The sequence below is a fragment of the Passer domesticus genome, chromosome 1, assembly GCF_036417665.1.
Source record: "Passer domesticus isolate bPasDom1 chromosome 1, bPasDom1.hap1, whole genome shotgun sequence".
Classification (NCBI taxonomy): domain Eukaryota; kingdom Metazoa; phylum Chordata; class Aves; order Passeriformes; family Passeridae; genus Passer; species Passer domesticus.
In genome coordinates this window covers 83,526,112-83,550,356 of record NC_087474.1, presented here as the reverse complement: position 1 = coordinate 83,550,356, position 24,245 = coordinate 83,526,112, and the positions used below count along the sequence as shown (strand labels likewise).

Genomic DNA, 24,245 nt, shown 5'->3' with positions numbered 1-24,245 from the left:
CTACATCTATCTTCTTTTAGGCTCCACAGGTTGCTCTATGTCCTCAATTAATTTCCCTTGCATCTTATTTTCTTTTGAACTGACTATAGAAAAGTAGACAATTGGAGATACATGTGTGCTACGTATGTATGTGGCCAATTGGACTTTGTCAACAGCATTGAGAAAAAAGGCGGAGCTTTTGAGACCTAACTGGACTTTACCATACTCATCTGAGACTATTTTCGTGACTGTAAAATTTAACTCTGTAGCACTCCTTTGACTAAATATCTCTGCCTTGTCCTTCACTTACAGCATCAAAATAAGTTTCATAGTGAAGCCACCTGAATTTTATAGGCAGCAAAGAAACAATACATAGCTAAGATCAACTAGTCACAATGGCATCCCAGAAGCAGAAGATAGGCCACATATCATTTATCATGGTAAGCACTGAAACAAAAAGAGAACTAAAACAAACCCCCAGAATTACCTATCTTAACTGTGAAAATGAATCCTGACATCCTAGCTGTCTGTAGTGAGGCCATAGTATGATCTGAATTAATGTGATTTAATGAAATTTAAAATAAGGAGACATGCAGAAATGTTAATGTGAAAAAAGTACATAGGAAGAACAAAATCATCTTTCTTGTTCTCTTTTTTTGGAAAGCAGTTACTGGCTTTGATCAAAAGCTATTACATTTTTATTCTCTATTTTGTTAAATTGATGAAAATATATATTTCATCTGCTTTACATCTGGTACAATTATGTTTTTACAAGAGCTCCAGGATTGCTGTCAGATGACAGAAGTACTTAGTCTTTGGCAATTCAGGACGTGAATATTTTGATAGCTTTTTTTGCAGGGCAGATTTTACAGATTTCTTCGCATATTTTATTTCAAATTTTGGTGTGTTGCAGATTCAAGCTAGAAATTCTTGAATCAACAGCTAAATTTGGCAGAACCCTTCTACATACATACAGCTTGAAGTGAATTCTTGATCTCTATTCAAAATTAAAACAGAGAATATGTTGATGAACTCCTGTGTGGGTTGTAGCAGAAAGCTGTTGAGAGGAGTTTTCTATTCAGGAGGCAGCCAGAGGCCATATTTGTGACTGCACTATGCCAGCAAGAGAAATGAGAGTCTGAGCTGTCTTTGAGATGACAAAGTTTGTCTTCTTTGGGTCATTAAGACTGACCTTCCCAGAGTAGTGTGCTGCATTTTTGTAGCAGCTGATTATCAGTCTATGATTCAACAAAATCTGAATGGGCTGTCATTCATATATTTAGATATGTTTATTAATAATTTTATAATGTTTATTAATAATTTTGTAATATCTTAAACGATGAATTTGCTTTTTTTCCCCTTCTCTGCATTTCCAACAGTTCTGAAAGAAAACTGTGCTTGTCCAAAAGTAAATGGTTAATTGCTTTCATTCCTCAACTAATTACAGAGAATTGCAGATAGCACAGAAGAAAAGTTTGGCATAGTCTTTTTATAAAAGCTATTTAAAAATGTATCAAGATGTAAAAGAAAGGCTGCTTTTGCTACTTGAATAATAATGATTGATCTTTGGTAATACCACTAAAAGTCCTTTAAGTCAAAATTATTTCCCAGGGCAGGGGTGAAAAATAACTTTATTTTTTTGAGATGTCCTAATCGATTTAATAGTCATAGTAGGGGGCTTGCAGTTGAACAATAATTGTATCTCTGTTGTGGAGGTTGACAGGCAGTAGGCATCTATAACATTTAATGCACTTTTCCTACTGCATAGTATTCTCTGTAAGTACTAACACTGGCTTCACTTCCACTGCGTTGAATTACATTCATTTTTGGTTTTAATTTGTGCTCATAAATAAAATTGTACTTTTAGTTGTCCAAGCATAATGAACTGAATTCAAGTTCATGTATTCAAACTGAGCTAAGTGGCATAATTAGAAGCACATTCTTTGCTGAACATGGCCAAATGTGAATTGTCATCCCAGACTCTGCTTTGAAGGCCCTTCTAGCCTATACTTTTTATAACTAAATGCAACTGGTTTAATTAGGAGTTTCATTTGATCAATAGAGAAATGCATTTGTTTTATTTAACCAATAAATAAATCCAATTAGTTGTTGGGGGTTATCAATATATTGAGATATCTAAGCATCAAAATAAATTATTTGAAATAACAAATACCTGAACACATGCAATTTTGATTTAAACTAACAGAAGCCATGTTTGCTCAAAATCATAGGAGTTTTCCACTCAAAAGTAAAGCTTTAACTTGAAATCAATTTTGTTGTTTCTTTTGATAGTTATAAGAAGAATTATTTCTAAATGCCTATGTCCTATATCATGACTGTATGTTCTATACCAGATATTAAAAAATACGTTTTAAAAAGCCCCAAACAAACTCATGAGATAATGTCAAAACATTTAATAATATTACATCCCATAGAAAAATTCAGGAATTAGTCTCTGTTTCTTTCCTATCTTCCAAGTTGAAACTAGATGAAGGTATTGCTGCTTTGTTTTCTGGCATTTAGATGCTGGTTTGAGATCCTTTTAAGAGCTTTGATCTGAACGTGATTTCTTGGGACAAAGAAAAATCTTTTGTTATGTTTTGAACTGGCTGTTCTGGTTTTATACCCATTTCAAATTCTGTTTGCAAAATAACAGCAGAATTAATCAGTAATAGTCTAAACTTTTTTGTGTATAAAACAAATCATAGATCTAAACTTGAGAATGTTCACATTGTGTCTGATTTTTGAGTGAGAAATTATTTAAAAAGAGAGAGAAAAATTAATTGCTTTAAGGAAGGAAGAATACACGGCTAAGAAAGGGACAAGTGTTCCTCATCCATCCTCATTGTCATTAAGAGAAAATACAAACATGATGTTTTTTCAAGTGACTTTCTCTGTCAAAAAAATCTTGTTACGCACTTTTTTTTGCAAAGTATGTAGTTTTTTAAGTATCAGAAATACTTCCAGTAAATTCTCATCTACAGAATTTCTTTTTGGATAAATTCAGTATATTGAAGGTTTTAAATTTTTTGGTGTAAAACCTTTTTTTTTTGTTTTTTGTCTCTGTATTTCAATAATTCCATCTCTTTCCTAAATCCTTTTGAAAATTATAACATCCTTTTGAAGTCTGGATTCTTAAACTGGTTACAGTGCCTCCATATTTACGTATCAAGTGTGGAAATTGAATAAATTTCTGTTTTAAGATTGTTCCAAGACTGCATTATTTTGCCAGCCATATGAACAATCTGAACTGTCTTGACCAGACCATGTCACTGAGCAGCTCATGTTCAATTATTTATGAACACCTTCACCCTTACCTTTTCAAAGTTACATTTATTTTACTTATAGTGTAGATCTGGTCTATGTGTCTTGTTTCTAGATGGATGACTTCACCTGTAGCTATATTCAAATTAAGCTTTATACATAATATTATCTGTTCTGTCTTAATAAAATATTTATGCTGATGACTTTTCTGTGGACTTCTGAAGGAAAGCTGGAAGCATAGCTTGCTGTAACAGTGGCACCATTACTTTCATGATTTATCTTTAGAAAATTAAATTAAAGTGATTAGAATTCCTGTGTTTCCCCTAGGAAATCGTGGGAAGAAGTAAGGGCTTAACATAACCCTGCCAAGCTATAGGTTTTGGATATGGTAGTAGACATCTGACTAACAGTTTAAGGGGGGAAAAAAAATCTCTAAATAGCAATACAATAAATCCCAGCCAGAAGTATAATTAACCAATAAATTTCAGTAGTACAATCATCTGGGTCAAAACCCCCAATAAACCCAGTAATTCCCTGATGCTGGACTGAAGTTAACGCCCAGGTGTGCAATGGCTTACACAGTCAGTGGTAAGGCAGGCCAGCAGGAAGGAGGGCATGGTGCTGGCTTTGGATGGGTCACTTGTATCAGTCAGACCCAGGGCATCCTGGATTTCCTTCACTGCTCTCCTTGGCTAGGTTGCAGAAGACCTGTCTGGGCTTGGTTACACATCTTCATATCCCAATAAATAATTTCGGCCAATTTAGCAATAAAAGAGTCACTTTCTCCCTAAGTACTGCTACTGCAGATGAAAACAGGGCTCCTCGCTGACTGATATGGGAAGAGAGAAGGGTAAGGGAGAAATGTAAAATGTTTATGGCTTAGAAGTTGTGATTTCTTTTGGTATTTCAGCAAACAGTGAAACACATTTCATGGTGTGCTTTTCAGCTTCAACTCACCTGGTCTGAGTGGAAGATTTTTTTAACATTTGGGCAATATAAACATTTCATAAACACCTGAATGTTGGGCTGTAAGTCTTTTATCTAAAAAAAACTATTCAGATTTCCGTAATTTCATATTTTTTTAATGTGTTGCTGCTACATCTATATTTTTTACCTGTCAATATTCACTCTGGTAGCTTAATATTTTTGTCGTCTTTTTTTTTTTTATCTGTTCTTCCTTTTTATGCTAATAACAATAATTTGTTGAATTCAAATATCCATGATATTCCATACATTCCATACTGTTAAAAACACCCACATTTTTTAAAAAAATATTTTTCCTGAACCACACATTATTAACCATTTCTGTTTATGTAAACTATAAATATCAGATATAATTGAAATTTTTGATCCACGTTATAATAATTTCTCTTGATACTTATATAGTGTTTTTTGCTGGTTTATGTAGATGACATGGTAAAAACTGGCCACCATCCTAGTTGAGATGGTATGCTGTTATCCCAGATAATGTTTTAGAAGTCTTTAAAAACCAGTTGCTTTTATCTGCTCTTTAAAGTGCCACACCTATTTATACTGAATATCATTATTTTATCCTCTGATTATAGGATTGTATAATTTTAGATTAAGCTTCAGTAACTATTTAACAATAGCTAATAAACTCTGATGCAAATTGTGTTCAATGGAAAGAAATAAAACTGAGATCTTGGTATGTTAATTCAATTTATAAGAAACCATATAAGCATCAAGAATTATTTACCTGGCAATGTGCTTTTACATATTGAAAATCTCATTATCTGGTTTATTACTCAGCAGAGCTTTTGCTGCAAAGATAAAATCTGGAATGACTTTTTTCTTCTCACTAAGAAATAATTATTTATAATAAATATCTATATGTGATCAAGGCAACTTATTTTAATATAACTTACAGGGATATTGGCTTCTTTTGCTAGCAAGTTCTGTTTCAAAGAGAAGATATGAAAATCTCAGTCTCTTGGTTTCTCTTAGGTTTAAGAGACTGGATCTGTGTCTTTACTGTTTCATGACTATTACCTATGGAAGAGCTGTGAAGGTCACCTATATTAGGAAATCACCTTGGAATTAGTTTGACCTTAACAGAAGCAATTTTTTAAATAACATTGACTGAAAATTTTTACATACTTGGTTTCATCTCATTATGTTTAGCTGTTGGGCCCTGAAATAATGAGATTATTACCACTGTGGATCAATCTTCTATCTTGCATATTTGATTTCAGTTATACGGGAATATTTCACTTCATTTATTTATTTTTATTAGAATTACTTTACAGCCACCCCATTAAGAAAATTCTTCATCACTCTTTACTGTTACTTTAATTTACCTATGATCCCTGCTCTTTAGAATGTCATTTAGGTTCCAGCTTAAAAAATAATTAATTAATAAATGTACAGAAAATAGACGAGAATTCACAGGAAAAGTGTTAGTTATGTTGTACTAAACTAGCTTCTATAACTTTGGTGACCCTCCATAATTTAGAAATCAAAAAGAGTAGGACAGTTGCTGTTGAGCCGGATACTTTTTATGGGCTCTGGCTTGGGAAAGTTTATTGATAATTTCAAATTATTTTTAAGTTTTGTAGATCTTATAGATTTTGCAGATATGTACTACGTAACATATACTCTTCCCTGAGTATATGTACTGTGGATCTACTGACTCAAGCACAAAAACATGGCAGACCTGATTTGCCTGAAGTTTCATAATTAAATATCTTCTTTCTCTGAAGACTGTGACTTGCTATCAATGTTTTTGATTATTATAATGGTAAACATGAGGTTTATCTTTCAACACCTCTAAGATCTGTAGTGTCTTATACAATATTGACTCTTCCTGAACTTTTCCCTCATACTGATCCCCATATTACACACCTTAGAAATGAGGAATGAGATTGGTGTAATATATTCAAACTTTCATGTTCCAGTTATGAGAGAAAACACAACAGCTGTGTATACAGTATCTCTAGACATGCTGAAGAAATTTGGAATTTCTGAAATTTCTTCATATTTAGCACTTTAGATGGTGTAAATTTACTTGTTGATGGTGAACTGTTGATAGGTTCTTAAATAATAAGCGAAGTAGCAGTTTTTTAAAACATAAATAGTTACCTACAGGCAGCTATATTTGTTAGATTAATAATATTAACTCTATTTAAAATATGATTAATCAAAATGAGCTTTTATTTTCTTTTCAAAAAAGCAATAAACCAAGAATTTTCAAACATAATGTCTCCAGAAGAATTAATTCTTGAAAATAAAAATTAATGATAACGTGAACATCATTCCAAGATGACCATAGTATTCACTTGCAACATGGTTTTAGACAGTAATTTCATGCTGATGAAAGTCCCTTAAATATTAGATATTCCAGAAACATTTTTGAAATTAATTGAAATTTCATTGTTAACAACTTATTTTGAAAATACACTAAAATATTTAATATTTGGAATATGAAAATAAATCAATATTATTACTGATAGCATTTATGTTGGCCTTCTATTTTATCTCTACCAAAAAAAGCCATTATAAACTTCTTAAAAACTCAATTTTCAGTCATTATTCAGCATGTCAAATATAAAATCTAGGAGGCTGTGTTTGAGGAGACTGATGAAAATCTCCAGAAGGCAACCAAACACAATAAGATAGTTTGTTCAAAATCAGCATTTGGCTTTAAAGGTTATTAATAATGTTTGGGGAAAGCCTGATTAAATAGCTCTCAAAAGTATGTATTTTCTTGTCTGTTCTTTGACAGGTGGTACTTTAAAATTTCAAAATGTAGTAGGTTAGTTCCATGCAGATATATTTCATATGAGAGGAATGAACTGATATTGTACTGTCAGCAATTGAGAGACAGGACTCTGCTTAGTGCAAGCAAGAAGTTGTTTATTGTTTCTACAGCTCAGTTTATATACTCTTACAGCTTTAGGTAAAATTCTCCACTGCCAAGCTATAATCAAATTATTCATGTTTCTTAGCTACATTGCTTAATCACAGTCTTGCATGACTTCCTTTAAACAAATTTCCTTTTCACTTCCTCCCTTACATTTCTGTTTGATGTTCCCAGTGCTTCTGGCCCACCAGGGTCAAGATGTCCACATCAACTCTGCAGTACATTCTCCCCATTTGCCTCCCAATATTGTACCACTTCTGCTGCTGACCCAAGTTAAACTACGAATTTATAGAATCATAGAAAGTCTTGGGTAGAAGGGACCTTAAGATCTTCTAGTTGCTACTGACCTCACTACACCAGGTTGCTTATCCAACCTGGCTGTGAAGACTTCCACAATTTCTACAACTTCTCTAGGCAAAATACTCCAGTGCCTCACTACACTCTGAGTAAACAATTTTTTTTATAACATCTTATATATTTCTATAAAATATGTGGTGTAAATGACATCAACTAAACCACTTTTAATTTTAATATTTAGAGTAAAATCATGGAGACTAGAACTGTTTTCAAAAATGTAACCTAAATAATAAGAATCATTACAACTGAATAATTAAAAATCATTGCAAAGAGATGAGGACATTATTCCAGATAGGTTCTAATTCTGCATCTCTGTGTTCAGATCTCAGGACATGCATTTATCTTCCTTAATTTTGTGGCAGGCACAGGAAAGCAGTTTGAAAGTATAAAAAGCATTTCTAATTTGACTGCATCTATACCAGTTATGCACCCTTATTTTATGAGATAAAGAATGTTCTATTTTAACAAATAGTTTTTAGAAATATCCACTTTAAAAATAGTTGTGTTTTGCAGCAAGTTGAAGTAAGCTAAAAATAAAAAACAAAATTTATGGCAGCAAATGTCCAACCTTTGGAATTTTATTAAGTAAGATTTTCAGATTTTCCTGTTTATTACTATGCTTCAGATGCAGTGAAAGAATTTTGAAATACTTTTCAGACTGAATAGAATATAAAGAATTAAAAAACATATTAAATGTTTAGATTATTTTTAACTGAAAAATGGAAATTAATGAGTGCAGAAGTAGCAATGACTACCAGGTCTAAATTGCCCAAAACATCCTGCAGTATGTTTGTGTTTCAACTAAAATTGAAATTCAGTTTTTGAAAAACACTTTTTTGTGCTAAGAGTGTAATTTTAGTATGCCTGCCACTTTTGAGTACAAGGAATATGTGGAAGTCTCCCTTTGTGTAGAAAATAGCATTTACTTCTGCAATCATAACAACTCATAGTTAACTTGAATAACTTGTATTAAACAGAAAGAATTGGCACTGGATAGGGCCTGAATCACATGAAGACTATTTTCTTCTTAGCATGAGTAAAGTTGTTTTTTTTTCCCTATGCTGATTCTCATCCAGTTTACCAAAGTTAAACTTCAAAATGTAATGTTATGTTTATTCCAAGTAAGAAAGATGTCAGTACTTTGATAGGGAATACATTTAGGACATGTATCTCCTGGACAAAAACCTCTCTCCAACTCACATATCACAACTTTGTTAGTCTCTTCCCCATTACTTTCAAATTCCACTGCAAAACTCCCCTATATATTGCGCCCTCATTATCAAATTTTCCTTACAGCTCAGATCTGTAATTACTTGTATTTTACCCATATTGTTAATCTCAGGCTCCTTAGCTTCCCTCTGTCTTGCACACTGTTATCATGTTGGTTCTCTTTGTTTCCTTTTTTCCCCCCTGTAGGCTTCTAATCACAATCTGGAACTTCTTGTTCCCAAGGATTTTTGTTTTGGTTTTTGTTGTTGTTGGTTGTTTTTTTGTTTGGGATTTTTGGTTTTTTTCATCTGGGTTTTTGATGGTTGTTTGGCTGGTTTTGGTTGTTGTTTGTTTGTTCATTTGTTTGTTTTTTCTTAACTTCTGTACTAGCAGCCTTTTGTCTTTGCACAGTTTCCCAGTTTACCCCAGTATCTTTCACTTCCTCGACTATTCTTAGTGCATTATGAAATAACTGGTTACAGTTTCAAAAAAATTTATATGCTTTTTGTCCCATTTCCATAATTTCTTCCCCATTCTTCTGTTTTCTGTTTTTATCAGATTCTGGCAAAGTTTCAGGTGTCTAAATATACCCTTGAGAAATTCTGGAATATTTAACATATCTGCATGAGATTGGCAGGTACAATGCAGGATCTATAGGAAACATGCTCTTCTGAAAGGATAGCCCAACATCGAGTGCATCTGAATAGCACCACTTCATAGCATCTACAGCAGCATTAGACTCTTCAGATATTTGTAGCATTCCTTCTGTGTCCTAATTAAGGCTTATCTTTCTCCAGTCTTCCATTGCTTCCTGATTTCAGGCAAAAAAAAAAAAAATAGATAGATTATTTCTATATTTTATTTCTATCCCCACAGACCAAGATGAATTGGTACAGGAAACTTCAAGGCTCACCTTCCATCTTTGGGCTAATGTGGGCTCAGTTGTTGTAAAAGATGTCCCTTGTGGTTTACTGGTTTTCTTTGTAAAGCTCTGAAAAGCATGAAGGGTTTATATGCTGATTGAATTCACAGGGATTTTCACAGGCATGGGAAGACCTATGTTCTTCACAGGAATATGTGGGTAGGTTTGAGAAAAGTCCGAAATTCCAGGTCGCTGTTGCAAAGCAGAGTTTTATAGCTGTGGTCAGAAAAGGTTTTCAGAGCTTATTTTAGACGTGCATGCACCCACCTATCTATTTCCGTGAATTTCTTCTCATATAGTATTTAAATGTTTAGTTTTCTATAATAAATCTGTTTGAGATACATGAAAACTTCTCCCCAAAGTCTAAACTTAGTTTTCAGCAAATGGTAACAAAATCTCTAATGTAAAATGCCTGCAATATTTGTAAGAGATAGTGTTATTGAACCATCCATTAAAAAACTTTTCAGTTTGGTCTGAAAATGACAAATGTGAAATAGCTGCTTTTACAGTAGTATAAAGAACATTTTAGGCTTCTTTATTTTTTTTTTAATTTCCTGCATGTTTTCTAATAAAAATTAATTTCTGTTTCTGATAGATAACTCTTTCAGCTATATTCTAGCAGAAAATATCTGTTTAAAAAAAATACAACCCGAGGAGATTTTTTAGTTTAAGTGGATTTTTTAAAATTGGTGTTTGGTGCTTTGGTTAGTGGTTTTTTTCTTCATTCTACTATTTATTTTGCAGAGATTGTTTTAGAAAAAAATGGTAAGTTATATATTGTTTTTTCTAAAACATTTTGAAATTAATAATCTATTGATAATAATAATAAATGGTTGAATCACGGTTGAAATTGTTTTCTTTATCCCATTACATTGAACAGTTATGACTATCATTAGAAATACCCCAGGCTTTTCATTCCAAGAATAGCCTTGGAATAGCCTTGTCATTCATTTGATTTTGATAATGTCTCAGAGGATTGAAAACTACATCATTGACACTAAAGGTAGTCTCATACTTGACCAAAGTGAGCCCTTTCCTAATTTTTTATATATTTTTACTTGGATTGCTTGCTGTTTATCTGTGCATATTGGAATTATGTAATTGTATGGGAAGTTGCATATTATATTTAATTGAAAGATGTCTGTATAAAATAATGGTTAGGCCACATGAATCCTTGTCTACATAACTTGCATCACTGCTTCCAAGGAGGGTCCAGATCCCATTTGACAGTGGAATCCAATCCTTCAACTTTAAGTATACTGAAAAAAACAAGGACATTGCTTCATGGGATGCGTACATTTAGCACTGTAAAAAGATGACAGTTGACCGTCAAAAGCAGAACAGCCACATTTCTATACTTGTACTTCTGGGAATTCAACACACCTTATATTGTGCGCAGTCATCTCAGAGTAACTATACAAGTAAAACTAAGACATCCCTCTCTACATGAATGTATCTGGACAAGTAATTAGTGAAAGATAAAAACCACTCAACTTCCAGAACAGTAAATTTCTCAGAAGATAGTTCAATCTCCAATCTCTTGGTCCTGTTTCTAAAAAAAACCCTTTACAAAAATAAATTTTGAAATAAATCTCATAGCTCTACTGGTTACCAATCCCCACAACTTCAGTAAAGATAATGGTTTTGTAACATATTTTCATAGTCCTCCCAAACTCCTTAATCTCTTTCTATTCCACAGTTTATGAACTACTTCTCTGTTCCCCCTAAGAGATAACTACTTATCAGGTCTTCATATCCTTCTCTCTCTATCTGTCTCTTGCACTCTCTTCCAGTCCTTTTTCTTACAGTCATAGATATATCAAGTATATTTTGTTTCAGAGATTATGACCTAAAGAATACACAATTGGTACCTAGCCTCAAAATCTGCATCTGTTTTAGACCTGAGGAAAAATTAAGGTTCCTGAAAAGTTGTCTGGTTTTTTCAATTGCATTTTCTGGTTTATATAAGGTATTACCTCTGTCCTAATACCTTGTCCTGACTTTTTTGCTTGTCCAGACTTTCTGTGAGATAACAGAGGCAGATTGTTAAGGTACCTATGTAGCTGAAAAGAGAGATGATAGATGATAGATAGATAGATAGATAGATAGATAGATAGATAGATAGATAGATAGATAGATAGATGGATACACTCTGAAGCTGCTAGAAGCTTTGTCTGGTGTGACAGAGCCAATGTTAGCTGGCTGCAAGAAGGACCTGACACTGGCCAAAGCGAGTTCATCAGTGACAGTTGAAGCACTGCAGCACCTCTGGGATAACTTATTTAAGGATGGATAAAAAAATCTGCACAATGGCATCCAGAGAGAGGAGTGAGAATATGTAAGAAAAGCAACTCTGCAGACACCACAGTCCGTGGAGAAGGAAGGGAAGGACATGATCCAGGGGCTGGAGCAGATTGCCCTGCAGCCCTTGGTGAAGACCATGATGAGGCAGCTGTGCCCTGCAGTCCATGAGGATCCATGGTGGTGCAATGGATGTCAAAAGGAGGCCGAAACCCCATGGGAAGCCTGGGCCCATGGAGAGAGGAGCCCACACTGTGGCAGGTTTGCTGCTAGGACCTCATGTGGGACCCACTTTGGAGCAGCCTGTCCTTGAAGGACTGCACCTCACGGAAGGGACCCATGCTGGAACAGTTCATGAAGAACCAAAGCCTGTGGGAAGGACCCATGCTGCAGAAGTTTGTGGAGGACTGTCTCCCATGGAAGGGACCCCAACTGGAGCAGGGGAAGAGCATGAGGAGTTCTCTTCCTGCAGAAGAAGAGGCAGCAGAGAAAATGTGTGATGAATGCACCACTGCAAGATGATAAAGGTAGTGAATTTATGACAGAAATTAAGCCTGGGAAGAAGAGAGGGGAGATGGGTAGATATTTTAAGATTTAGTTTTTAATTCTCATTATCCTACTCTGATTTGGTTGATATCAAATTAAACTAATTTTGCCAAGTTAAATCTATTTTGCCCATGATGACAATTACTAAATGATCTCTCCCAGTCCTCATCTTGACCCATGAGCTCATCATTATATTTTCTCTCCCTTGCCCAGCTGAAGAACGGAGTGACAACGCAACTTTGGTGGGCACCTGGCATTCAGACAGGGTTAATCCATCACAGAGTGGCGGGAAGATGGCCAGGAGATGTATTTATCCTGATACATTTCAATCAACTCAGAATTCTCATTAATGGTTTAAAAAAATTAACATGGATATCACATGGTTTGAGGGAGTATATTTTGTGTTATATGGTTCTTATTTATTTTCTAAAAATCTCTTATTTTTCATTCATGTGTTAGATCAAATGTTCTTACAGGCTTGTGAACCTTAGAAAATCTGGCACAGTTTTGGGGGTTACAAATTTTCACAGGCATGTTTTTCTTCCTTATCTGTGTTATGGATTTCCATTATTGCAGTTTTCATAAAGAGACAATTTGCTGTAATTTTGCTTGCAATACATGCATCAGTATATATGGAACAGATTTTAAGCATTAGGCTTTATTTCACACTGGATAAGAGACCCTGTATGTCAGGTCTGTGGCTGGACTAGCAAAGACTTCCAGAGCTTCAAGGAATTGTTAAATAACTTGTGCAGAACCTCAGCCTTAAAACTGGCTTATTTTGAAAGACATAATTCTCTCCAATTTACTGATTAAAGTGGTGGCAGGTAGTCAATTCATACTTGCTGGGTATAAGAATTTGCAAGAACAAAATATGCCAAGTAAAATCCCACTCCTTATCACGAGTACATGTTCAAACTTCTAACAGGGTAACAAGAAGGTAGCTTGCCTAGCTTTGTGTCAAGTAAATAAAATATCAGCTGTCTGGTGCTGAATTCTGTCTGGGCTGTTATGTCTGTCTTCTCAGGCTGTAAAAGAGAAGAAAGAGAAAAAATGATAACAGGAGTGCTAGGTTATAATATCTTTGGGCTTACTAATGGTCTTTTTATGGAAGGGAAAATGAAAAAGATGATGACTACTTGGGATTAGTGCTCTTCAGCTATAGAGATGTATTAAAGTCTTTTATGTAGATCCATTTCCCAAGTAGTCAGTTGTAAAAGCATCTTGTTCTATCTTCTAGTAAAATCTTTCAGGACATTGAATGTCTTCTCTAGCCTCTTAAGCTATATAAACTGTAGGAATGGGCTTACAGAAATAAATGTTATTGCCTTGAAAATAATTGGAATAATTTGAGGGTCAATATTAAAACTGGAATTGTTATTCTTTGTAAGGATACACCTTTCTCATACTAAAGCTTGTTAGAACCTAAGAAGCCAAAACTATCTCACACTAGCAGCATTAAACAAACAAACAAACACAAAGACATTTTCCAAAAATAAGTAAGAAGGAGAGCTTGTTAACATAAAAACTAGGCCATAAAAAATTTAAACTGAATCAATTTTTTTATGAAAAAGTCAGGCAATTGCTAAGCTTAGCATGGATCTGTGGCTGTTTACCCTCTTTTACTTTTATAATAAAATGTTATTTTACTAGTTAGCACATTAACGTCATGCAGACTTCCATTTGTACTGTTTACATATTCAAAGATGTTTTGGTGTCATCTCAAGAAATTTAAATATTAAATAGGACAGACATACTACAGGAAAGGTATAACAATGAAAGAAAGATAGAAAGAATAAATTTCGCTAATGTCATTAGCAAAAGGCTTTAAATTGTGGTAAAAGAAAAGAAGTTTCGTGCTTTCTAATGAACCCATGAAAAAGATTTAGTAGGTATGATAGATTAGAAAAATGGTTCCTGCTCCTATTTCCAGCTTAAAAAAATATCTGATTGGATTTCCAAAATTAGAATTGTAGATCTATGTAAAATTAATCGTTGTGCTTTGAATATACACTCCTTGAAAAATCAAACAGGTCTCCTAGACTCTTCAGGACAAATTCTCTTGGGATTTTATCAGAAAACGTTCCTGAATATCTATTCTCCTGAAGTCCAGTAATTCTACTGTGTCTCTTGCTTATATCTCTCAGGTCATTAAACGCTAATCCCATGGCTGTGGTAGCCAAGCCTGCCCTTGACTTTATTCAGTGCTTTTTCATTGTTGTGAGCAGCAGGTGCAACAGAGCACCTTCTTTAATCAGTAGGTTGATCATCTGTGTCAAAAATTGCCTTCAACATATTTTGGAATTCTTACAAATTGCTTGCACCAGCTCTAGTCCCCTTACAGTAGATATTAGGAAGATTTAAGGCTACCATGAGTACCAGGGCCCGCAATAGTAAGGTTTTCTCCAGCCATTTAAAGTGGGCCTCATCCATTTCCTTTTGATCCAGTGGGCTTAGCAGAGATCTGTTACATCACTTGTGCTGGTCTGTCTCCTGATCCTTATAACCCACTCACTAGTTTTCTACTGCTTTCTCTCTGGCTCCAAGGCAGCTTTGTACATTTGAACTACTCCTTGACATGAAACACAACTTCCCCCTTACCTTTCCACCTCTATCCATCCACTGCAATGCTCTACCACAGAGAGATGTCTCATCTTGTCTTCACAATCCCAGTGACATTATAGCTCTGCAACTTTGCTTAGACTTCTTATTCATGCTTCTTCTTCTTTATAATACATCAGTTTTTGTCAGGTGGTAGACTTGGGCCCCAAGTTATATCATGTTTGTCCAGGTGGAAGAACATCCCCTGCAATGCTGCTGCTGAGATGTATCTATTTTGCCCTTTGTGCCCTCACTTCTCTTCAGTTTAGGAAAACACTAGCCAACATATAAAGTACATCTCACTACATTAGCAAGTTTGTTGGCAAAGGCACTCCTGCCTCACTGCCAGATATCCCATCCCTACACAGTAGTGCTCATTCCTCAAGAGCAATGCGATCACAGAAGCCAAAGCATGGCTTCAAACATTAGGCTTGTATTTCCTCACTGAAGGAGTGACCTTCTGCTGGACCCTTTCCCCCCATATTGGAAAGGCAGTCATCACCTGTCTGCCTTACTTTTCAGCACATCCCATGGGCTCTGAAGAACCCTCGGTACACTTTGGGTTACCCTAATTTCACTCTGGAAAAAGAAGCTGGGAGTGTTGGTCCAAGGCCTAAATAAGCCTTGACTTTTCTTTTTTAACATCTGAGGATTTTTCAAGATCTGAGGTATCGGTAAGCAAGAAATTTTAGCATCCCATGAACTCTCTTCCCTTAGCCAATTCCCAAGCCCACTGGAAAGACGTAGCATACAGTTCTTTCCTCCTAGGGGAAAAGACAAGACTCTCACATGGACTTCTGTCTCACTGATCCTAGTATTTCACAATGCCCCCTGGTTTCTTTTTTCCCTTTTTCCTTCACTAGTGGCTGCCACCCCTCCCCTGGAGACCAATCCCCTTTGCCCTACCCTTAGCTCTGCCCCCCACCCCTTCTCCTTTTTAAGCTGCCTGCAGCACTTGGTTATCCCCCTCTTTCTTGCCAGGTTCCCTTCAGCCACCACATGTGATATCTCACTGTAATAAAACCTTCCAAAAAGGAGCCTTCTGCCTCTCTCACTGAGCCAGCTGTGGTGACTGTTGGGTATGGATCTGACTGCATTGCCTGAATGTAAACCCAACCTGTTTTTCTACAGGAGAGGTTTGTTGGGAACAGATAATAGGCAGCAGCACCCACCATCCAACTCCCACATTTTTAAGAAACAGCCAAAAATCAGGTCATGTTGAGAGATGGCTGCTTTTATCCCCTTAGGAAGGGGTCTCTTATAACTACCACATGCCTTTTTGAACCTGTTGGAGTTCAGCTTGCTCTTAAAGAGCCCTTCACTGGTCTGGTTCATCCTTAACCAACACCCAGAGCATTAGATGTATACTCAAGCTGCAGATTTGCAGATGGAGAAGGTTTTCCTGTCAGAAGTCACAGCCCATTCTGCTGGAAGTCTTTCTCCTTCATCTATTTGAACCTGATTACCAGCTGCTGCTGCTGGTCTCTTCTTGCAACATATAGATCAGGTTCTTGCCTCTGCAGCTTTCATGAAAATAATGCTCCCATACCTTATTCAAACTCCTTGATGTTGTGCAGTCTCAGTTCTCCCCACTGCTCTTTCACCCAGCAGCTCAGTGCCTTGTTCAGAGCACATCTCCCATAGAAGGGGCCCCAGGCCATATTTGCAGCATGAAATCCAAGCAGTGGCCAGAGTCTCCCCTGTGTCAGAGCAATTGCCATCAGTCAGCATGGGGACTTGTGTCTTATGGCATGCTAAAACCATAACTGTACTGCCTCCATGTGGTTCTGCACAATCCTGAGCAGCAGTGGCAGGCCCTTGGGTGCCTCTCTTCACTAACAGCAGCCACAGTGGCTGTGTCCATCCACCATCCCTCAGCTCCAGTGTTTCTATGGTTCCCAGCAGCAGCCTGCGCATCCGGCAAAGCCCAGGAGAACTGGCAGCAGAGCCTGCAGTTTCCAAACTGAGAGCAGGAACCACAAGCAGCAGCACCAGCAGCCTCCAAGGCACCCTGCCTAGTCCTGCCAGCTGACCAGCACTTTGTCACCATACTCCCAAAGCTACACTGCAAACCGCAGGACCCATTCCCACTGGCCCATTCCTGCCATGCTGCATCTTTGCAAGCCCACCAGAGCCTCCCCACAGCCCTTGCCTCCACTTACAGCTGCTGCAGAAAATGCTGCCCTCACAGCAGCTGCGTCCAACGGGGCTGACCTGAATGTTACAGTCTGGGTTTAGTCTAAGATGCAGCTGTGATATCACAAATAACAAAACAATTCTTTATCAGGGTGTAACACTGAGAGGTGTCAGGTTGACAGGAAATGTGCCAGGAAGTAGGAAGGTTTTTCAAGCTCACTGAATATTAAATTTCAATTCAGCATTTAAATAACCATGAAAGCAATTTATCAGTTTATGAGTTTACAATAAAATATTAATTCTATGGTATTTTTATTATTATAAATTAAAGTGAAAGGTTTTTCCTGCAAACACTTTAAAACTTTTAAATGTTGTCTATTATTGAATCAATCCAAATATTACTAAAAGCATGAATTTTAAGCATTGTGTGTTTTGGAGGGCAGCTTCTCATTCAGAACATGTCTGCATGGTCTTTTTCTCTAAATACAAGAACAATGTAATCTCTGTATGTTTTTATGCATGCTGGAAAAGTTCTTCCTCTAACTTTTGAACTCACTGGAGAAGCTCAACACTTTTCAAGAGTGCCAAGATCTTGGAAATAACTTTTAAAATTTTGTTAAATTGGAAAGCTGAGTACAGGAAAAATTGCAGCTTGAGGACATGGTGCTAATAGATGAAAAAGAATCCACAAAAATTAACAGCATGCTTTTTTACAAGGGCTTAACCTGGGGAAAAGCTTCATTCATAGCTGAGGCCTTTCCAAGACAGCAAAGTCAATAACTTGTGACACAAGTACATAGAGAACTAGAAACTGTTAGATCTAGGGTGGCAACTAGTCTGTCCCCTTTGAATGACTGGTCCTGGACATCACATATTTTATCCAGTTTATATACCCTTGTCTGAGCATAGTTAGAAAAAGTTATAATTTTTGCATTACCATTTGGAACAGCAAGAGTGAAGTCGTTTGCAGAGCCTGCTAATGGATAGGCCACTTAAACATTTAAATAAATACAGCTTATCAAGACAGGAGAACTAAAACAAATATTATTGTACTGGTTTCATTTACCCAGCATATACTGGCACATTTATTGAAAAAGCCATATACCTGGAGCAGAAGGATTTTGTCATCAATATACTGCTGATTAATGGATAAAATCTATCATAGTTTTCAGATCAGGACCTTAATTTTATCCATGTCATATGTTATACTATAAGATAAACCAAGTTATCATTCAAAAAGCTAAAGCTCATCCTCAGACTATTTGACTGAACAGTGGAAATCATGTAAACATTCTAGGGTTTTTTGGGTTTGGGTTGTTTTTTTTTTAATTGTCACAGTGTAATCTCCAGATTCCAGATGCCACTGTCTCTAATTCCTCTACCTCTTTTAGTCTCTCTAGTCAACAAATCAGTTCTCTCTCAGCTGGCTTTTTGCTTGATGCCTCCCTCGCCTAGATTGTAGAACTAAATTGTAGAATAAATGTTAACTAGAAAGCTTACCTTCTCCTGGCAGGCTGCTGCTGTCCTTCCCCTGAACCTCAGCCTCTGACTCAGCCTCATTTTCAGGCTGTCCCTCACAGTGCTCTTGACTAACTCAAGCCCTCAGCAATTCTCCTGACAATGGATGTACTTTTTAAAGATGATTCCATTTCCACCACCAAACTGCTTGTTATATTCCTGCTACCCAAATACAGATCGCCCACAATCCCACAGGCAAATATATGGAAAAATATGGCTCATGTCCTGCATAATTAGCAATCAGATGATCCCCCTGGGACAGTGCAAAGAGACAGATATCCACTCTGCAAGCAGACTTGTAGAACTGCTCCTTTGTCTGGGGTTAGTAACATTGCCAATAGATACATTAGCTATACAGCTGGCCAATTCAAATAGGTGCACTGGTGGATACAACTCTGGTTTTCATTCTGTGTGACTCCTAGCAGCTAACAAAAGTGTCAGGAAGCTGTCATTGAGTCAATCCTTTCCTGTTTATGGTGCTGAAGTAAGATTTAGAATGAACTCATGGAAGTTGTTTCACTGTAAAAGTGTCTGATGTGATACAAACAACATCAGCATTTGTTGAAAACACAGCCAAATGTAATAGTTATAAATTTGTATCTAAGAAGTACAATTAAATTAAAACATATAGATTGATGGCCAAGGAAAAAAAGTGATAGTTTTTTAAGTATGAGAGATTATGAAAAAAAACCCACAAAAACAAAAACAAAACAAAACAAACAAAAAAAAACCCCACAAAAAAACCCAAAACAAAACAAACAAACAAAAAAAAAAACAAAAACAAAAACAAAAAAAAAAAACCACCACCAAACAAAAACCAAGTCTAATGCTGTTTCCTAGCTAAATACTGACCGTTTCCAGGAATTTCTTTAATAATCCTGAACATTTTGTTGAATATAATAGCTGAAACAAGTTTATAAACCACATATGCTGGTTTTCACTGTAATAGAGTTAATTTTCTTCACAGCTGTGTATTGGGATGTGTTCTCAGTTTGTGCTGAAAGTAGTATTGATACCATGGAGATCTTTCATTATTGCAGACTAGGGCTTACAGAGGGTCAAGGTTTTTTCCACCCCTCACAGCACCCCCACCTATGAAGAGGCTGGGAGTGCACAAAGAGCTGGGAGGGGATCTGGGAGAAGAAGAAAAAAGGAGGAATGATTGAAGTGATGGTGTTTTTGTCTCTCAAGTAAACACTTGCATCATGGAGCCTTTCATTCCTGGAGATGTGCGAACACCTGTCTGTCCATGGGAAGTGGTGAATGAATTCTAAGTTTTGCTTTGCATGAATGTGCATTTTTCTTACTTCCCTCATCAAACTGTCCTTATCCCAACCCACGAGTTTTCTCACTTTTACTCTTCTGATTCCCTTCCTCATCCACTGGAAGGAAGTGAACGAGTGCCTGTTTGGGGTGCCAGCTGGAGCTAAGCCATGACAATCCTTTTTGGTGCCTAATATGGGGCTTGAAGAGTTTGTGGTAATAACATATTGACCAGAGTGTACTAGAAATCCTTTTTATCTATTAACAGCTGCAGGTCACAATATTGATTCATCTGTTCTCAATATTCGTTCATCTGATCTGTGCCATGCTCTTTTTTTTGTCATAAGAGTTAAAGACTGCTGTTGGCTTTTGCATTTTTCTGTGATTATTGATATTTTAACTGGGAGGTTTGTTATTAAAGCCCTGAGCTACAACTTAAAATCAGCACACCATGTTCTCCAAATACTACACATATAAAAGCACACAATACTTCCTCATTAAAATCCATTATAAAATTAGCCTAATTTGTGGTTTAGCACATAGTTAAAACTACATAATTAGTGATAATTTTTATATAATGTATTTTCATTCTGTCAACTGTAGTGCAAAAGTATACTTTTCAGGAAGGCAAAATTCTGGAAGCACTTGAAAGAGACCTGAGGTTTGCATACCATATGATATCAAAAATGATATCTATGTTTTAAATCATGTGTCATAGTGGTAATAATTTTAGATAACCATATCCCAAGATCACATGTACCCATTTGCACCAAGAATTTTTTAACATACTAATGAAACACATATAGGTTCTGTGAGTTTTGTAGCTTTTTGTAACCTCTGTTTGATAATTAGAATGAAGATATTCTTAGTTGCCCAAGTGATCTTAAAATTTAGATCATAGTTCCTAGATCATAAAAATATGTATGCTTTGCAGATCTGTGTTCAAACACATATATACATTCTGTGTATATTGGAATGCACATGTGTACCATTCAGCCCACATCATCCCATCCCATTCCATCCCAACCCAATTCTTACACATTCTATATATTGCAATGCTCATCCGAAGTCTATCCATTGCTTTATCTAGACTAGCAAAGACAAAGGAGTTGCTTTGTGCAGGGTAGACAGCACTTAGGATAGCTATGCAGATTGCCTGTCTAAAGTTCTCTTAGGCTGGCACTGGAGCTCCTGTGACACTGGCGTGCTGAGATGCAATAAGGCTCTCTGCCTGCTTCACAGATGGTTCTGAATGCGAGCAGCCAAGGCACACAACACTGTGCATTTGTACAAGCCAATATTCCCACATGGTCTATTTGGAGTTGCTGTTTAGGCAGCTTGGATTTTGATCTGTTTTGTGTTATCAAAGCCATAGTGTCTGCAGCAGTCCGTAGCATGGCTCAGGTTTTTTGTTACATTATTATGAGCCCACACAGCCTTGATGGAACTTGCATTTCTTTTTTTATGTATAAAAAAAATTCAAAAAATGTGGGCCAATCACCTTGCATCAGCAAAGTGTCTTTTACAAAGAGACTGGCCTTCTTGTCCTTTTCTACATCCAGCTGTTTTTTTAGCAAGCCCCTGTGTAATGACAATCTTTCCTGATTTATTCAATGACAGCTCTTGAAGCCATACTCAGATTTGTCAGTGTAATCACCCAGGCCTTTATAAGGGGTAACAGGAATGCATCAGAATCCTGGAGTATATAGCTTCTATCCAAACTTTCTGATAATTTTAATATTAAATTTTGAAAACTAAGCTTTCTTAAATGACATGAAAAAAAAAATTCCTAAGAGGTAATTTCATGCTGTCTCCAGTTCGTTGTGGATGGTAAATATCCGCTGTCAAATATTGAAAGACTGTCATTGTAACCTTCTGCTTTTGACTGTCATGTTCCTCATTTTATTCAGAAACAAAATTACCCTAATATTGGAAAATTATTTCACAGAGAACTCCTTTGGAGCCTGTAATTCTTATCACATTTTGAAGAGAATGCTGGTCCATTCAAAGAGAATGGCCCTAAACCCTGTGCATGTAGTTTAGTACCAACTGCTAATAATTTAGGTTTAGCAAGATTGGGAAAGATTTGTCTTTGATACTGAAGCATACAATTACCTTCTGTCAATTGGTTGAAATTAGAGAATTGGAATTCAGTGACAAGATAATTTGGTATCTATGGTGGAATGGTGATTAGAGCTGATAAGACATTTGTGAGGAGCTATTTTAGTTAAAATAAAGTTTTAAATCTTTTTCAGGTAATTTTCATCTTCCTGATACAGTAAATGTGGAATTGACAGAGATGTTTTAGTCAGTAGATGAAGGTACTTTAAATGTGTTATGGATATATATATAAATAATTCTGTAAATGTGATGATTAATTTAAAAAAGGATTTTCAAAGACAGCTTAATTGCTAAGCCCATTTGCAAATAGTTTCTCTGCCAGCCTTGGTTTTAGAAGGGTTTGCCTTTATAACAGTGCTTCCTTAATTACAGAAATGAAAAATGTTAATTTTTGTCCTTTGATTTCTGCTGAAACAAGCAATTTTCTAGTTATCAATTTGACATAAAGTAATCCTAGGGGGAAAGATATAATTATTATTGGTATCTGATAATCTCAATGTAGCCTGGTAGCCAGCACAAAATTAGTAGTTCTTACAGGGATTTCTGCAGGAATCAAAGCTCAGAAGAACAATGCTGTTTTCTGGTGGTGGTGTTGCAGTATTTCAGCAGAAACTCCTCATGGGTTTTGAGGAATATTAGTTTGCTTTTTTTAACTTCGATTAATAAAGCTCCATAAACCTGATAAATCTCAGTTTATCAGTTTGATTATTCTTTCTTTCTGAAGTCTACAGACTAATGGGTTTTTCCAGTTAACACCTCCCCTTATTGTTTCCTATATGCCTGTGTCTAGTCAAGTTTTCAGGTTTATGTTTCCAAACCAAATATAAAATATATGAAAAATAATATCAAAATACAAATATTAAGGATGTGATAAGCAGTTAGGGAAGAGTTTTGAGAGAGAAAGGTGGCAGGCGGTTGAAGAGAGGAAGAAAAAATATAGGAATGCTTGCAATCTTGCAACACAGGAATGTAAGGATTCCTATGTCGGTGCAGAGACACAGCTTCAAGAAACACCATTCCTGAGCACAATGCCATTGTGCTGTGCCTTCCATGCTAAACTAGCAGCTCCAGAGAACTCACATCTGCTGTGCAGACACACATGATCCAAGATACAGAGATACACAGAAGATATATGTGAATGAGAGAAGTTAAAGGGGCTCTCTGATAGCATTATTCATCATCAAACACATTAGGCTAAACATTTCAGCAGTGTGATTTTGCTAAAATTTCTACTGACATTAGAGAAAAGATGACAGAGTGGATAATGAATCAATATAAAAGAAGGAAATCCTCCAAAATTAGAGAGCTACACAGGAGAAATAATGAAATATCTGCTTTGAAATGATACCTTGCATACAGTGTGGGCTGATACTACAGAGCAGCTGAGGATATAGTTGATATTTGCATTGCAGTTGGAAAATGCTTTGAAATTAATGGAAAGATGAAATTATTTGAGAAAGACATAACAGGTTTTTTTTATGTTGTTTTAATTCCTTTGTTAAAAACCTCTTTAGTTCTTTTTTAATAAAACCCAACATTTTGTGGCTTAAACAGCTTTCTAAGAGATCACTTTAACTGTGAGTATTAAGACAATGAGAAAATTGTTTTAAAGTCTTAAATAAAGATAAAATATAATAATCACATTGTATAAATAGTATTATTAACCTAGAGGAGACATAAATCTTGAAGAGTATATTACTGGACTTAATCAGCAGTTTTCTTCATAAAGTGGTACAATGTTAACAATATATTTTCAAAATTCAGAGATATTTAACAAAAAAATCTTGGGACATAATATTTGGGTTTTTTATATTGAACTAATTAATATCTTTGATAGACTATGTAATGGTTCTGATAGGTATGTCTGGTAGTGGTTATTTCTATAAAATGCTTTTTATCTGCTTGTTTTTTTTATCTGGGTCATCTAATGACGTACAAAAATAAATATATAAACATACATATAATTTCAAATTTGTGCAAATACAATAAACACAATATCAAAGCATATTTGGTGGTGGGTATCTGTATCCTTGTATGTAATAATAGTTAAGCAAAAGTATTTAATGCATTAATAAAAATTACTTAACATATTGTAGTAGTCTTCATTGTGGATAATTTTGTGTCAATTTCTGTGCTTGTCCCATTTTC

The 24,245-nt window shown here is 35.8% G+C and overlaps 1 long non-coding RNA gene across 1 annotated transcript; it reads right to left on the bottom strand.

Moving 5' to 3' along the window:
* Positions 1 to 7,071: 7,071 nt before the first annotated feature.
* Positions 7,072 to 17,303, bottom strand: LOC135288535 (uncharacterized). Its single transcript, XR_010351602.1, has 4 exons — positions 17,222 to 17,303; positions 13,408 to 13,486; positions 9,603 to 9,680; positions 7,072 to 9,500 (listed from the first exon to the last, which is right to left on the bottom strand). It is a non-coding gene; the product is annotated as an uncharacterized LOC135288535 (long non-coding RNA).
* Between the last annotated feature and the right edge of the window lie 6,942 nt (positions 17,304 to 24,245).